The sequence below is a fragment of the Pelodiscus sinensis genome, chromosome 28 (assembly GCF_049634645.1).
Source record: "Pelodiscus sinensis isolate JC-2024 chromosome 28, ASM4963464v1, whole genome shotgun sequence".
Classification (NCBI taxonomy): Eukaryota; Metazoa; Chordata; order Testudines; family Trionychidae; genus Pelodiscus; species Pelodiscus sinensis.
This window is the reverse complement of record NC_134738.1, coordinates 8,478,614-8,494,534: the sequence shown is the minus strand read 5'-3', so window position 1 is coordinate 8,494,534 and position 15,921 is coordinate 8,478,614. Positions and strand designations below refer to the sequence as shown.

At 46.7% G+C, this 15,921-nt stretch overlaps 1 protein-coding gene across 1 annotated transcript in view; it reads right to left on the bottom strand.

Annotated features, from left to right (window-relative positions):
- The window catches only part of ADRA1A (adrenoceptor alpha 1A), a 136,873-nt gene extending 127,409 nt beyond the window's left edge, over positions 1–9,464 (bottom strand). Inside the window, exon 1 of the mRNA XM_075910705.1 lies at positions 9,432–9,464. The gene's annotated coding sequence lies outside the window, so the exon portion shown is untranslated. The remainder of the gene's footprint in view (positions 1–9,431) is intronic.
- Positions 9,465–15,921: the final 6,457 nt, after the last annotated feature.

The following is a 15,921-nucleotide window of genomic DNA, read 5'->3' as shown; positions in this document are numbered from 1 at the left end:
GACCTTCCGGCATGTGCTCACCCATCCCCTTAATTAGAAGCTGGACCCTTAATTAGAAGCTGGACACTTCTGCTCAACCAGCTATGAGTTTTATGAGGTGTGCACGCACTGGCAACCGTTTTGTGCACAAGTTTGAGCCAGCCTAGGCAGAAGATTGAGTTGTGGAGTGAATCTTATTTGCCTGCAGCATTTATAAGTTAAGTCAGTGGTCATCAAGCAGTCGATCGGGATCTCCTGGTAGATCTTGGAGCCTGTGACAGGTGATCCTGACTGGTCTGGCCAAGAGGCTGTCAAGCACAGCACTTCAGCTGCCCCTCCCCTCACTGCTGTGCATCTCCTACTCTTTGCTTTGGCACTGCCTCCCACCCTCCAGCCTCCTGCTTGCTGGGCAGGGCAGGGCAGGGGAGGAAGAAGAGGGGCGCTGATGTCAGGGTGCCCCCTCCCACCCTGTATTCTATCGCCACAGAATGGGGGGGGGCACAACAGGGCTTGGGATGGAGGGAGTTTGCTGGCTGCTTTTGAGAGTGGTGCAGGGCCAGGCCGGGGGGGAGCTTGCCTTCTCCCCACTGCGCCACCACCCAGGAGCCACCTGAGATAAGCAGCGCCCAGCCGGAGCCAACTCCAAACGCCTGCTCCAGTTATGTACCCCCTCTGACATCCCAAACCCCAGGTCTAGCCCTGAGCCCCCTGGACTCAAACTCCCTTACAGAGCCTGTACCTGACCCCCCTCTTGCATCCCAACTCCCTACCCCAGGCTTAGCTCAGAGCCCCTCTCACACTCCAGATCCCTTAGCCCAAGACCAGAGCCTGCACCCCAACCCTCTGCCCCTGCCTGGAGGAAGGGAGGGAGGATGGGGGAGAATGGAGTGAACAGAGGCGGGGCCTTGGAGAAGAGGCAGGAAGGAGGCGGAGCAAGTGTATTTGAATCCTGGATTGCACTTAAATTCAAAAAATGATCTTGTGCTTAAAAAGGTTGGAGGCTACTGAGTTAAGTTATCGATAAAGCCTTTCTTCACAAGAAGGAAAAGAAGTACTTTTTTATATTGCAGTGGGTTATAGTTGCGGGGATAGGGAAGTTTACTACTTGCAGAGGGTTATTATTAAGGGGATAGGGAAGCTTGCTAATTGCCTGAAAGGCCGTTTGTTGCCTTACTCTTCTTATTTTACAATAAAATCTTAGAAATGAAGCAAACAGGGCATGCATGGCCCTGCACTTTCACTGGCAGATCACTGTTCAGAGCCAGCCCAGCCCTGCAGACAAAAAATGGAGCAGCCAGGGGTAACGTAGGGTGAATCTGTGGTTTGGATCTCTGTAGTTTCCTGTAATTTTACAGATGTCAGTGGAATTAAGACTGGGAAAACAACCATAAAAGATGAATTATAGCCTGGAGGCCAAATGTCTCTGTGAGCCATATTATGTCATTGAACCAGAGGGCTAGTTTACACTGGAGTCACTGCAGTGGTGCATAATCCACCAAGATAACTGCCTTACCACTGCTAGAGTGTCTCCTGCCAACATAGCGCTGCCCACACTGACACTTAGGTTGGTGTAATTTACATCACTCATGGGGCTGGCTTTTCCACACTCCCAAGTGGCTTGAGTTATACCAAAGTAAGCACCAGGTGTGCACAAGCCCTTTAAAGACACCATGCGTGCCTCGCAGTGACAGTAATTGTCCATGTCAAAGAGGTAGCCATGTTAATCTGTTTCAGCAAAACCAACAAGGAGTCCGGTGGCATTTAAATTGAATAGGGTATTGGAGCATGAGCTTTTGTGAGCTACAGCTCACTTCCTCAGATGCTGAAGAGAAGAAAGACAGGGGGGAAAAGGATAAAGAGATGGGAGTGTTAATTATATCAGGATGGATGTGGCTCATCTCCAAGGGTACGTCTACACTGCAGCGCTATTTCGGGATACTGGAGTATCCTGACATAGCTATCCCGCGACTTCACAGGAAGCCCGTTATTTTTGGGGTCTCTATTTGACGTCTCTGTAAACTTAATTCCACGAGGATTAAGGGACATTTCGGAATAGTGCTTTACTTCAAAATCTGGCAACGTGTCAAATGACAAAATAAGCTATTTCAAAATAGCATTGAAATAAATTTGCGTAGCTCAAATTGTGTAACTTATTTCGAGTTTTGGTGCAGTGGAGACACACCCCAACAGTGGTGAGAAGTTGGGAGTACCTGAATGGGAAATTACCTATTGTAATGTGAGAAACCCACCATGTATTTATTTAGACCTTTGTTCAGAGTGTCAAATTTGCATATAAATTCCAACTCAGCAGTCTCTCTCTGCATCTGGTTTTGAAATTGTTCTGTCTGCTTTTCTGTCTGTAATTGTCAGCTGCAGTATTTAAAATTGTGTGCACTCAATATTGTGGATGCTGAAACAATTGATATGCGGTACAGCTAAATAATTCCCAGGCTGAGCCTATGTGAAAGCAGATGGTCTCCGATTACCAGAAGCCCCAATCCCTGCACTTACCCTGTGTGTATACATTTTTTAAAAATTTGGGTTTAAGCCATATGTTATATTTTTCATTTTAAAGGAAAAGAACAGATCTTGAGTTATTGATGTTAGTTCAGCAAGGGTGCATTGTAACTGCTGTGTTGTCATGGTTTATTTTTGGAGTGTGGTTGAGTAGAAAGAAATTTGAAACTGTACGTGTGTTTTCTGGTAAAGTCTAATACTGGATTCTTAGAAGGAAAAAGGTATATCCTCTTGAAATGTTCGACTTTTAATTTTTAGAGAGTTTCTACAGAAAATCCACCTGTAGTGTCCCTCAAGAAGTCTTTCTCAAAATGGTTCACAAAACCTTCCCACAGCTTCCCCTGCCTGCAAACGACAAACCGGAGCCAATGGAAGCCAAAATGCTCAATGGCCACGGCGCTTGTAAATACACCGGCATGTCCAGTTAGCAGCTTCCTCAAAGAGGTTTTGTGGACCACTGTGAGAAACACTGCTCAAGAATATGAATTCATGATCCATGTAATAACTTTGCTAAAGGAATTCTGTAGCATTTGGTAAATAGACTTACTCCCCTTGATGTATGTTATACATGCATAAGTGCTTGACAGGCTCTGGTCTCTTTTTGGGTGATTTGATGAAGATGGGATTTTTTTTTCAAAAAAGCAAGCCCTCCTGAATATCTGTACAGTTCTAGGACCAACTTCAAATGGAAATTTATTTAAGGTTCTATAGTGGTCTGACTGGAGCTTTATTGGAACAAGCTAACACTTTTGTTATCTGAATTTGTTTTGCGTGTGTGTGTGTGTGTGTGTGTGTGTGTTACTGGAGAGGTAGGGGATGTGTGAGAAATTTGAATTTTCTATGGAAATATTTCTCCCCAAATTTGTAAATAGAAAAAAAATGCTAACCAGCTCTACTGCTGGTTTGGAAAAAAACAGGAAGAAACAATTTTCAAAGTTGGTATTATTATTCCTCCCTCCAAACTTCAAACAAGAAAAAAAATTGTAAAACTGCAATCAGGTGTGGTTCTGATTTAACATTTTTGCCTTCTGGACTTCAGCTGCGATCAGAGCTCAATCTTATAAAAAGTGACGAGACTCCAGATTTTTCAGTCTCTAAAGACGTGGACATGCTTTGGATGAATATCTGAGCCAGAGCTGTGTAAAATATTCAGCTCACATGCAACTCCATTCCAACCAAGCCTTGTGGTTAAAGGTAGTGTACTTTAAACTTAGTAAAGAAGTAATAACACTCAAGTATGACAGAGAGTTGGTAAGAAACTAGACTGTATTTCCTAGCCATAGTCACATGATGTGAGTTAGCGATCATATGACAGAAGACAGGACATGTCTTCACTATGGGCTGGATCAATGGGCAGTGATTGATCGAGAATGGGTTGATTTATCTCATCTACTTTAGACATGATAAATCAACCACCGAGTGCTCTTCCATTGACTTTGATGCTCCATCAAAATTAGAACAGTAAGCAGCGTTGATGGGAGAGCATCAGCTGTCAACTTACCGCTGTGAAGATACCGTGGTAAGCAGACGTAAATACATCAAATTCAGCTACGTTATTCACATAGCTGAAGTGGAGTATCTTAGCTTGACAGCCCATGGTAGTGAAGAGAAAGCCTCAGTGTGAACAATATATATTATAGATGTATATAGTGTTTAATATGTTTCCTGTCTCTCCTCTATGCCTGATATACAGTGGATATGAATCTTCTAGAGCTGCCAGGTAGTAGGTTTAATCGGCTAGCTCAAGCAGTGATTCCTCTCTTAGCTGTGGAGATCTCAAGTTCAGTCCCTAGATACAGCCAAGATCAAGGTCATTACATCTGGTATTAAAATTAGAATTTCCTTTTTCTTTCAGGGCCCGGGAGACATTCAAATGGATCTCTTCCTTGAAACGTCTGATTGATCAGAACATGAATAAATCAAAGTGGGAAAGTGTTACCGTGTTGCATTTCAGGAGATATGCAGATTAAGGTCATTTCAATACATTTGAATTCCAATTGTTCTTGAGATCTTACCTTTGCGTTAAGTGCCACCACTTTAGAAGGTCAACTCTGTCACTTCAGAGTAATGTGAATGGGGAAGGAAGCAGTGAAATTTCAGATGCATTATTCATCTGCCCTCATCCTATCATGACAGGCAGCCAGTTGCATCCTCTTTTTCTCTTGTTCATAGCCCCCCTGCATTTGGGAGCACTAAGTGGACAGAAGGTCCTTTCGGGTTTCCTGCTGGCTTTGGTAGGACTCCATATATTTTATCCATGAAGCACATAGGTCAATGTCTGTCGTAGATTCTGTGTCAGAGGAGGAGAGATAAGCGTTCACCTTTGTTTCATGTGTATGGGAGGGATTGATTGGAAGATTTGGACTCCAAGTGGTAGTGGCCAAATGAAGCATCCTTGTTCTATAAAGGGTAGAAAATTTCAAGGGCTCTTTGGGGAGTAATTTATTCCTCAGTGTTCCAGAAAGGAGTAATGTGATATATCTACCCACCATCTACAGCAAGTGTGTAGGATAAGCTTGGCCAAGCCTTTGCACTCTGACCATTGAAGGGCCGTGGAGCACCTCCAAGAAATGATAACCAAGCCCCCTTCCCTCCAAAAACCTGGGACCCAAAGGCATGTGCCCTTCCTCCTACATTGATGTGGTAAGTAGGGAGAGCCCCTATGTGTCTGGAGAGCCCTCTCTAGACAACCAGCTGTGGACTGGGAACCACTTAGTGCAGTGGTCCCCAACCATTTGGGGTTGCCGGGCGCCAGGGGGCATGGCCGTTCGCCCTCTGGGTGCCGGGGGGCAGGGCCCCCCTATAGCCGCATTCCCGGGGCCGGCGCTCTCCCCTCAAGCGTCGCGCGCCCGGGGCCGGCGCTGGCGCTCGCTCTCTCCCCCCCTCCCCCAAGCACCGCGTGCCCGGGGGCCGGCGCTCTCCAAGTGCCGCACGCCCGGTGCACCCTGCAAGCGCCACGCGCCCGGGGCCTGCGCTCCCCCCATGCGCCGCGTGCCCAGAGCGCAGGCGGTCAATCCGCGGCGCCCCCAGGGGCCGGCGCTCGCCATGTGCCCGGGGCCGGCTCCGGCACCGCGCATGCGTTACGTGCGCGGGGCCAGGCCCGCCCTGAGCACTTGGCAGGCGCAGACAAATACCCCCGCGGGCACCGTGTTGGGGACCACTGACTTAGTGGTTAGAGTGGCTGAAATTTCTCTCCCCTCCTCTGAGCCATTCCGCAGTCATTTCTCTAGCCTTAGTGCTGAAGTAATCCCTACATTGCCTGTGCCCCATTTGCTGCTATCACAGTGTGTAGCAGCAAGCAGGGAGTCTGCTTGGTGCTTGGCCACATGATGTGCAGAGCACATGCCCAGCACCCTCCACAAATCTTGCTCCCAGAACTACTACCCTGGGAGAGGGAGCTTCATGTACCATGTCCTGAGTAATAGGCTAAGAAGACTCCATGTTTCTAAATCTAAACTGGCTCTCTGTTAAGACAGTATTTGCAGAGGTCCTACGGCTGGTATTCCAGCCATGTGAACACAGACTGGCTTCCAGGTACCTTTCTTAGATTCTTTCCTTCTGCCACATGTACTCCCTCCATGTTCGATGCAGATTTCTACAGACGGGACGTGCTTTACCTTGGTATAATTTGGATACTAATACTTAGTGCTGTTACTCTAATTTATATCCCCAAAGATTTCCCTCAGATTACAGCCCTGTTGTTTGAGACGCTCCACAAAACACAGTAAGAAAGAGTCTCTGTGTCAAAGACCTTGCAGTCTATATTGTGGGAAGCTGTGGCGCAGAGCGATTGAATGTCTGAAGTGAGGCCACAAAGCTGGAGGTTGAAGCCACATGTCATGAAACCGAATTCTGTGCCTTAACCCCACAGGCACCAACCGTCCCAATGGCAGCTGCTGAAACCACATTTGCTTTCCAAAAAAATTAAGCTTAATTAAATAACTATATTTTAGACTGAGTGGGACAATCGGCGTTCCCTACGGAGCTTGCCATTGGGTGAACTGTCACTTGGTTCCAAATCAAATATCTTTAGCTGTAAACACCACTGCACTGTGACTTCATGATTCATTACAAGACAGTTTGTGGATATATATCATCCCTGGCAGTTGTTTCTCTGAGAGTAAAATAACCACATTACTGTTACAACTGGGTATACTCAGAAGTGGTCAAAACGAATGAGTGGCAGCTGCTACCGAGGGGAGTGATATATTATCTGTAACATCATCTATGGCTGATCATGAATCACTATCTTCATTTCTAAAAACGAGTAGTCCTGTGGCACCATAGGCTATGCCTACAACGCAGCATTATTTTGGAATAACAGGCGTTATTCCAAAATAACATAGTCCACGTTTACACAAGAAGTAGTTATTTCGATATAATGTCAAAATAATGTTGAGCTGGAGGACTTCTTACCACGAGGCGTACAGATAGTTCGGAATAGCTTGCTAGTCCGAACTATCTAGCCCGTGCCGCGTGTAGCCGCGCGGCACGGGGTTCGAACAAGCCGGCATTTAAAAATGGCGCCGGCCGGCTTATGCAAATAAAGCCCGGGAAATTCAAATCCCGGGCTTCATTTGCACGTTCGGTATGCATACATTACCCCGCTAGTTTGCACTAGCGGGGTAGTGTAGACATACCCAGAATGAGGTTTACAGATTTTGGAATAAGCTGTTCGTTATTTCGAAATTATTTCTAAATAACGCTTGCACAGTTATTTCGAAATAACACTAGTTATCTTGAAATAACAGTGCAGTGTAGATGCACCCAAATTGTCTAACTGAAGTTTGAGTTAGACAATTCTGGATAAGTGCCAGTAAAAGAACATACTATGATGGGTTGGGTCACAGAGATCTCTTTGAGTCTGTCACCTGTTGGGCTGATCATACCACTAAGCCCATTTACCCTCCCTTTGGGGTCCCCCACCACCCAAAGTGGGGGGCGGGGTGGGAGAGCCAGAGCAGGGGTCGGGCGGTTCAGGGCAGTGGGTGGGGGTGCAGGAGTCAGAATGGGGTGTGAAGGGTGGGGGCTCAGGATGGGGAAGATGCAGGATTCAGGGAGGGAGGGCTGGGAGGTTGGGGGACTTATTGGGGCCACCCATGGCAGTAAGGATGGTGCTGCTCTGATGGTGGCTCCTTCAAGTGCACCAGGGATAATTTGCCCTGGTGGCTCCTCCCAGGAAGGGGTCTGTGGCCTTTACAACATCCTCTGGCAAGGAATTCCACAGGTTGCCTGAGATTTGAGAAGAAATACTTCATTTATTTAAAACCTGCTGCCCATTAAGCGGCGAGTGCCTCGGATCTACACTAACATTGATGAAAACCAGGCTGGGCAGTCCTCTGTGCCTCAGTTCACAGACCTGGGGGCTGTGTGAAGACTTGCTGCCCTCCAGAAAGGGGACAACCCTGCCTCCAGCTGTACCCCCTCCCAAAAAAAGGGGGACGAAGCAGATGTGATCCCAGAGCTCACGGACAATCGTGAGAGTAACTCCATGCCTATGAGAGAACTGAAAATGCTTACGAATCCCTTATTGACTATTGGGCTGCGTCTCAGTGTGAGTCCTTAAGAGCACGCCGCACTATTTTGGGACCTGTTTGCAGCACACGTAGGAAATCTGCACGTTTTGCCACAAGCCGGTGCTTTATGTTACTGTCATGGGCCCGGCTCTAGCTGCTCTCAGGCGTTTCTTCCCTGCAGACATTCTTCAAGGAGTTTAATGATAAAAAAAGCAGCAGCAGTGCCTGCTCTTCCCCTGTGGCATTGGTGGCTCTGATGACAACGCTCTGGCAAAACAGGATGCTTGCTGGAGCCAAGAGACCACATGCTCTGACTTCCCTTGTTGCAATTTTAGGAGGGGGAAGTGACTGCTTTGTATTGGGGTGGGCAGCCCAGACATGGCTCACCAGGATTAGCCCCTGGTGGGCCCCCAGACGCTTTATTTACTAGTGCATCTGAAGACATGGCTGCCCGCAGCTCCTGTTGGCTGTGGTTTGCCATTCCCAGCCAATAGTAGCAGCAGGAAGTGGTGTCCCGGTGCCATTCTCCTGGCTTATGCATCACCGACTTCCCCTTGAAGCCATCGGTAGCAATGTAAAGGGATAGCTGAAGAGTGCCGTAATGGCACAGCTTGTTCTTCAAAAGCCTTTACAATCCCAGCGGTACAACCCACAGGCAAAAGGAGACCGAGATCCTTCGGAGGAAGGTTAGTGCAGTGCCTAGGGCCAGGAGAAGTCTAGATAGTGGTGTGATTGGACAATAGATTCATTTACCCTTCTGTAGGCAAAAGTCCCATTAACGCCAACAGATCTACCCACAGAGGACTTGCAAGGCCCGGCTCAGTCAGTATTATTTATATTCTGATATGGCCTATATCCCCATCGAGATCAAGGCCCCATCATGCTAGGCTCTGTACTTACACACACCAAGAGAGGTCTTACCTGGAAGAACTTATGGCTACCATATATAGACATGACAGACAAGGGCCCCAGATCTAGCACCCCATCTAATAGACCCTACTGCGGTAACCCCCTCTTTCTTCCCTGGGTTACTCGGGAGCAGGCCACGCTCACCTGTGTGCCTGGGCGCCTGATGGTTTGAACATTGAAGGAGATCCTGAGTACCCCAGTGGTGATGCTGGATAGTTGGGGATCCCCTACCCACCCGCTTGCTGCCATCCCTTGCTTCTAAAGAAAATTAAAATGGCGATGCCCGTACCTGGTGGGCCCCTGTACACACTTAATGGTGTACCTTGAGAGCCTCCAGGAATAAAGTTATTCCAATACTAACCTGGCTCTACCTCCAAAACAACAATTATCAATAGTACACACCCAAGTGATTAAATTAGAATCCACACACCTTTACTTAACAACTTAAAGAAACAGGGTTTCACAGACTAAAATCAATTAACAAAGGACACCGAAATGAAGGGAACTTACCTGACTGCCATTTAGACTACCACCCTTTCTCCCACCCCAGAGCGTGCCCTCCTTTGGATCTCAGACACGGGCTTGTGTCGGCCCGCTTGCAGATCTGCAGCTGGAGTGGAGGCAGGTTGGGTGCGTCAGTGCAGCCAGGAAACAAGCAGCAAAATCCCTCTGACGCTGGAGCAGAGCCCACCAAAAGCCAGCAGCTCTGGTTCGCTGGGTAGATCACTCAGCTTCTCATCAGACCCAGAGTCAGCCTCTCTTCTGTGCTCCAACTGGGCAGCACCTCCCAAATAGCCCCAGGTACTTACAATTACTTCTATGCAGACCCTTCTTAGGCACAGCCAGAGTCCCTCTGCTCCAGGGACAATCACCAGCAGCCCCTGAAGCAGCCTGCTAGATCCAAACACTAGCTTCCTGCAGCAGCTCCTGGACAGGGAAAGGCTCCACACCAACAATCTGGCTCCTCTTTCCAAACTGGAGCCCCCCAACTCTCTCCTTGCGCTGCCTGGAAGAGAGCAATAGTTTTTCTCCTTTTTCTGCAGGCATCATGGGAGTTGTAGTCTCTGCAGCTAGATTGCAGCATAAACCCAGTAAAAATCAGAGTCTCCTATAATAAAGGGGCCTACACTTTCTTTTGCTGACATCATGCAAGTACTTCAGGAAAGATACATTGATTTGGAGACAAACTGAGTCCATGGTTTCTATTCAGTTTACAATAGATAGACAACCAACAAAACTATTAGTAATAACACTTAACTTCGCTATATCCATTCCCGGTGGATCTCAAAGCATTCTCCAGTGGAGGCTAGTATCATTCTCCCCAATTTATAAATGAAGAGACAGAGGCAGAGACAGGTGAAGTGACTTGTCCAAGGTCATCCAGAAGGCCAGTTGCAGAGGAATAGAATCCCGGCACCAAAGTCAAGCCATTGCTGTGGAAAGTCAGATTCATAGAGAGATTCTGCAAGGAAATAAAGATAGAGAGACTATTTATTTTTGTCGCTGCTGCTATTATGAATGTAACAAAGCCCAAGAGCTTATATGAGCTAAGCAGGTGGTTGTCAATGAACTTTCAGTCAGGACTGTGGATGTGTCTTTGATTAGAACTGCTTTTGCATAGCTATTTATATCTCTTTTGGAATCTGATCATGGCTGTAGGAGCCAGAGACCATAGAATAGAATCTAACAGCTGTTTTCTATTACAAGACTCTTGTTTCCAGCCTCCTCACTAATGAATCCCCCTCCCCCCACCCCAGTCTTATATTTAAAGGGTCATCCTGCTGTGGCATTTGTGTGGCAGAAAAGCACCCAAGACAATGGGTACATCAGATCTGTAGTTCCAAAAGATTGTAAGAGGTGAGATTTTAGGGACAGAGACATTCTTTTCAATTCGACTGGGATTTTCAAAGGAACCTGCCTGAGTTTCAAAGGCAATTGGTAGCTAACTTCCTCCGGTACCTTTGGAAATCCCAGCCTGTGTCTATGTGCACTGGGCCTGGTAAAAGGGGGCTAGATTGCAGCACAAAGGATCTTCCCAGTAAAAATCAGAGGTTCCTATAGTAAAGGGGCCTACGCTTCCTTTTGTTGACATCATGCAAGGACTTTAGGGCTGTGTCTACTCTACATGCCTCTGTCGGCAGAGGCATGTAGATTAGGGTTGTAGGCAAAGGTAAATGAAGCTGTGATTTAAATGATCGCGGCTTCATTTACATTTACATGGCTGCCGCGCTGAGCCGACAAACAGCTGATTAGCTGTTTGTCGGCTCAGCGCGCTAGTCTGGACGTTCCCCCTGTCGACATCAAAGCCCTTTGTCGGCAGCCCCGTTATTCCTCGTGGAATGAGGTTTACCGGGGCTGCCGACAAAGGGCTTTGATGTCGACAGGGGGAACGTCCAGACTAGCGGCGAGCCGACAAACAGCTAATCAGCTGTTTGTCGGCTCAGCGCGGCAGCCATGTAAATGTAAATGAAGCCGCGATCATTTAAATCGCGGCTTCATTTACCTTTGCTGAACAAACAAATCTACATGCCTCTGCCGACAGAGGCATGTAGTGTAGACATACCCTAGGAAAGGTACATGCATTGATTTGGAGACAAAATGAACCGCTATTCAGTTTACAATAGATAGACAACCAAAACCACTATTAGTAATAACTCTTAGCTTCGATATATCCATTCCCGGTCTCTCCCTACTCACTGAGGTTGCTGTAGGAAGACTGCTGGTTTAAAGGGGGGTCACTTAACCTGTTTCTGCTGGGGATTACGGATTGAGTGGCAGCTGTTGGGTTGATGAGGCAGTTGGCTGGGTAGTAGGGAGGATATAGAGGAGAAAGAGAAAGTAAAGACGACCCTGTGGCAGGAGGGAAAACTGTAATTGTCCTCCTGCTGTATAGCTAGGGAATGTTCCCCTGTTGCACCGGAGTGGATGAATGAATACACCCAGGGTGGAAGGCAAGGTGTGTGTGGGGCTGTGATTAGTGGACCACAAGGACAAGCTGGGCAGGAGAAGGTCTGGCCCACAACAGACCTGATGGAGGAGTCCAGGCAGTACTGTCATAGCAAGCTGTGCAAAATTAATAGCTGGTCCTGTAGCTTGGGGAGCTCAAGGCCAACTTGACACTGCTACTGTCTCCCTCCTCTCCATGGGAACAAGCCCCTGGAGGAGGCAGCCAGCCCTCAGTCTCACCCGGACCATGCCGGGTGGGGCTCCAATGGCGATTTGAAGCGTGGGGAGCTCTGGGTCCCCAACTGCTTCTTTTGTGCCCCCCGTCAGGCAAGGAGTGAAATAGTGCAGAGAAGCCAGCTCTGCTGCTACCCTGTTTGTACTCGGTTTGTGGGGAAAGAAAGGGCCTCAATAATCCGTACTGCCAGTCTGGCACGAAATCGCTTTGAAATGAATTCAAGTCCTGGTGTCGGTGTCCTTGCCTATAAGCAGCAGCTTCACATTAGCAATGCACTCCAGGCCACACTCCTGTAGTTCATGCTCAAGGTTCCTGCAAATAAATAACCTTGATCACGAATCAGAGAGAGAAGGAATTGTTTTTGGATGAGAAGCAAAAACGAAATAGGTGGGTTTTTTGCATTGTCACTTCCCATTGTTACTTACGTTTCCCCTACATGTTAATTTCTGTAACAAAAGTCCAACGGACAAATGAGAGAGGAGAGAAAACCACCAATTAATGCTCCTTCGAAGAAATGAAACAAACCAACTCCCCCCACCCCTCCGCCTCAGAACCCTTTATTGAGATGCCACGTTTTTCCTTCAACATTATTAATGATGAACATTTTCTTTGAAAATTCTTGTTTTTTTAGTCCCGGGGTAAAATCCTGTCCCTGTTGAAATTAATGTCCGTTTGGCCAATAATAACAATACTTAACATTTTTAACAGTAAATCTCAAAATACTTAACAATGGAGGTTGGTACCCATTTTAAAGATGGGGAAACGGAGACAGAGAGATGGGCAGTGACATTCCCAAGATCATCAGCAAGCCAGCGGAAGAACCTAGGTCGGCTTCATCATGGCCAAATGATCTGTTTACTAAGACACCCTGTCTCCCTTTCACTTCAAGAAGGCAAAACTTCACCCCAGAAGTTCAAATGCAGAGAGCTATAGTAAAATCCAGGTACATAGGTGCCAAAGTGATACATATTCTGTCTTGTACATTCAGAAGGACAGAAGACTTCTTGACCCTTGAACTATGGAGTAATCCAGCAAAGAGCAAATTTTTCAAGTATCTAAAAGGGTGTCACAAACGGGGGGAGAAAAATTGTTCTTCCTGGCCTCTGAGGAGAGCACAAGAAGCAATGGGTTTAAACTGCAGCAAGGGAGGTTTAGGTTGGACATTAGGAAAAACTTCCTACCTGTCAGGGTGGTTAAACACTGGAATAAATTGCCTAGGGAGATTGTGGAATCTCCATCCCTGGAGATAGTTAAGAGCAGGTTAGAGACACATCAACCAGGGATGATCTATGGTGCTTGGTTTTGCTGTGAGAGTAGGGGACAGGACTTGATGACCTCTCGAGGTTCCTGCCAGTTCTAGTGTTTGATGATTCTATCAAACATTACTATTAACCATGACTTTCATGTGTTACATTAATTTCCATTCCTTTTTTAGACAGTTCAAAGCTGCAGTGTTAATCCTTTTTTGCTTGTGATCTTTTTTTAACTTCCTTAGGTTTTGGGAAGATTTCACTTACTCGGTTGGGTTTGAGTCAATTCCTACGTGGATGTATCTTCTTGTTTGCAATATGGGTATGGCTAGACTGCAGAACTGATAATTATGATAGATAATTAAAGCAGAACACTTACAACCTTGAATAATCCCTGAACTCCGCAGGTATTAGGTATGAATTTGTTCCACTCATAATGGGTATGTCTAGACTGCACCCTTCTGCCGGCAGAGGGATGCAGATTAGGCTAGGAGAAATTGCTAATGAAGCAGGGATTTAAATACCCCATGCTTTATTAGCATAAAAATGGCCGCCACTTTTTTCCGGCACGGAGCTTTGTCGGAGAAAAGCGCAGTCTAGACACTGATCTATCTCTAGAGAAAGCTTTTTCTGATAGATTCTGTATACCTCGTTTTACGAGGCATAAGGGATCTATCGGAAAAGGCTTTCTTTAGCGATAGATCAGTGTCTAGACTGATGCTTTTCTCCGACAAAGCTCCGTGCCGAAAAAAAGCGGCGGCCATTTTTATGCTAATGAACTGTGGGATATTTAAATCCCTGCTTCATTAGCAATTTCGCCCAGCCTAATCTGCATCCCTCTGCCGGCAGAGGAGTGCAGTCTAGACATACCCATTATGAGTGAAACAAATTCATACCTAATACCTACGGAGTTCAGGGATTATTCAAGGTTTAAGAGTTTTGCTTTAATCTGTGTTCGCTTTTCAATGGCTGTGTATAACAAGAACTTCACAGCACCTAGCCCTTAAAGGCATAGTCCACTATGCCCAATTAGACACTGCCCCCTGAAGATCCCCATCGGCTCTATAATAATTATCAGTTCTGTTGGCTACTTTTAAAAAACCAAGCTCCAATGAGTGACTTCAATGGGTTGCTAAAGCATGCGAATAATTCAGTGTAATGTAGGAGTAGGACCTTGTAGTAGAAGATTTACTCATAGTTCCCTGCCTTTAGGAGCCCTTTCTTCTGCCAGTGAGAAAGTGCTTTGAAAACACTAAGGCTACGTCTACACTGGCATGATTTTCCACAAATGCTTTTAACGGAAAAGTTTTCCGTTAAAAGCATTTTCAGAAAAGAGCGTCTAGATTGGCAGGACGCTTTTGCGCAAAAGCACTTTTTGTGGAAAAGTGTCCGTGGCCAATCGAGATGCGCTTTTGTGCAAAAAAGCCCCGATCGCCATTTTCACGATTAGGGCTCTTTTGCACAAAACGAATCTCAGCTGTCTACACTGGCGCTTTTGTGCAAAAGTTTTGCGCAAAAGGGACTTTTGCCTGAATGGGAGCAGCATAGTATTTCCACAAAAAGCACTGATTTCTTACAGTAGGAAGTCAGTGCTTTTGTGGAAATTCAGGCAGCCAGTGTAGACAGCTGGCAAGTTTTTCCGGAAAAGCGACTGATTTTCTGGAAAAACTGGCCAGTCTAGACACAGCCTAAGGCTTTATCTACACTGCAGGGTTTTTGCGCAAAAAGAATTTTGCAGAAGAGGTCTTCTGCAAAAACTTCTTGCGCAAAAGCGCGTCTACACCTCAAAAGCGCTTTTGTGCAAGAGAGCATCCACACTGAAAGGACACTCTTGCGCAAAAGAGTTCTGATGGCCAGTTACCTATGCTTTTTGTGATAGGCTCTTTTTGCACAAGAAACCCTTGCAGAGCATCCACACGCATCTTTTTGTGCAAGAACTCCTGTGCAAAAAGGAGTTATTCCTCGTGGGGAGAGGAATAACAAAAGTCCTCTGTGCTGTCAATTTACTGTATTTTTGTTGTGCAAAAATGTACTTGAGGTGTGGATGCTCCACTTGTTTTTGTACAAAAACCCTGTAGTGTAGACAGAGCCTAAAGGGCAGATTTTTCAGAAGAGCTCAGGTCTGCAGTGGGCGTGTAAAGGTGCTAGAAACTTCACAAGGGAAGCTGCTTTTTTGTGAAAAACCTGGCCCTCCTTGAGGTGTCTAAGTGGGACCTGAAACTCAGAGGGTCAAAGGGTTTTAGGCACCTCATTCAATTGTCAAATGCACCAGAGCAGGGTAGGTGCCCAATTCCCATTGATATTTCCACTAGACCCTTGGCTACATCAGTAGACCCCTTTGCAAACCTGGCCCTGAGCTCCTTTGCAAACCTGGCCCTGAGCTCCTTTGCAAACCTGGCGCCATCTAAGTCTGGAAGCAGAGGGATAGATTTGGGATGTATCCCAAGGATTGTCCCCTGCATGTGCCTCCCAAGGGTACTTTCTCCTACTGTCTACGAATAGCCCACTCGGGCAGGGTCGGTAAGCCGAGCAGAAGATGGATAATGAGCATCAATTCATATTAAAAAGG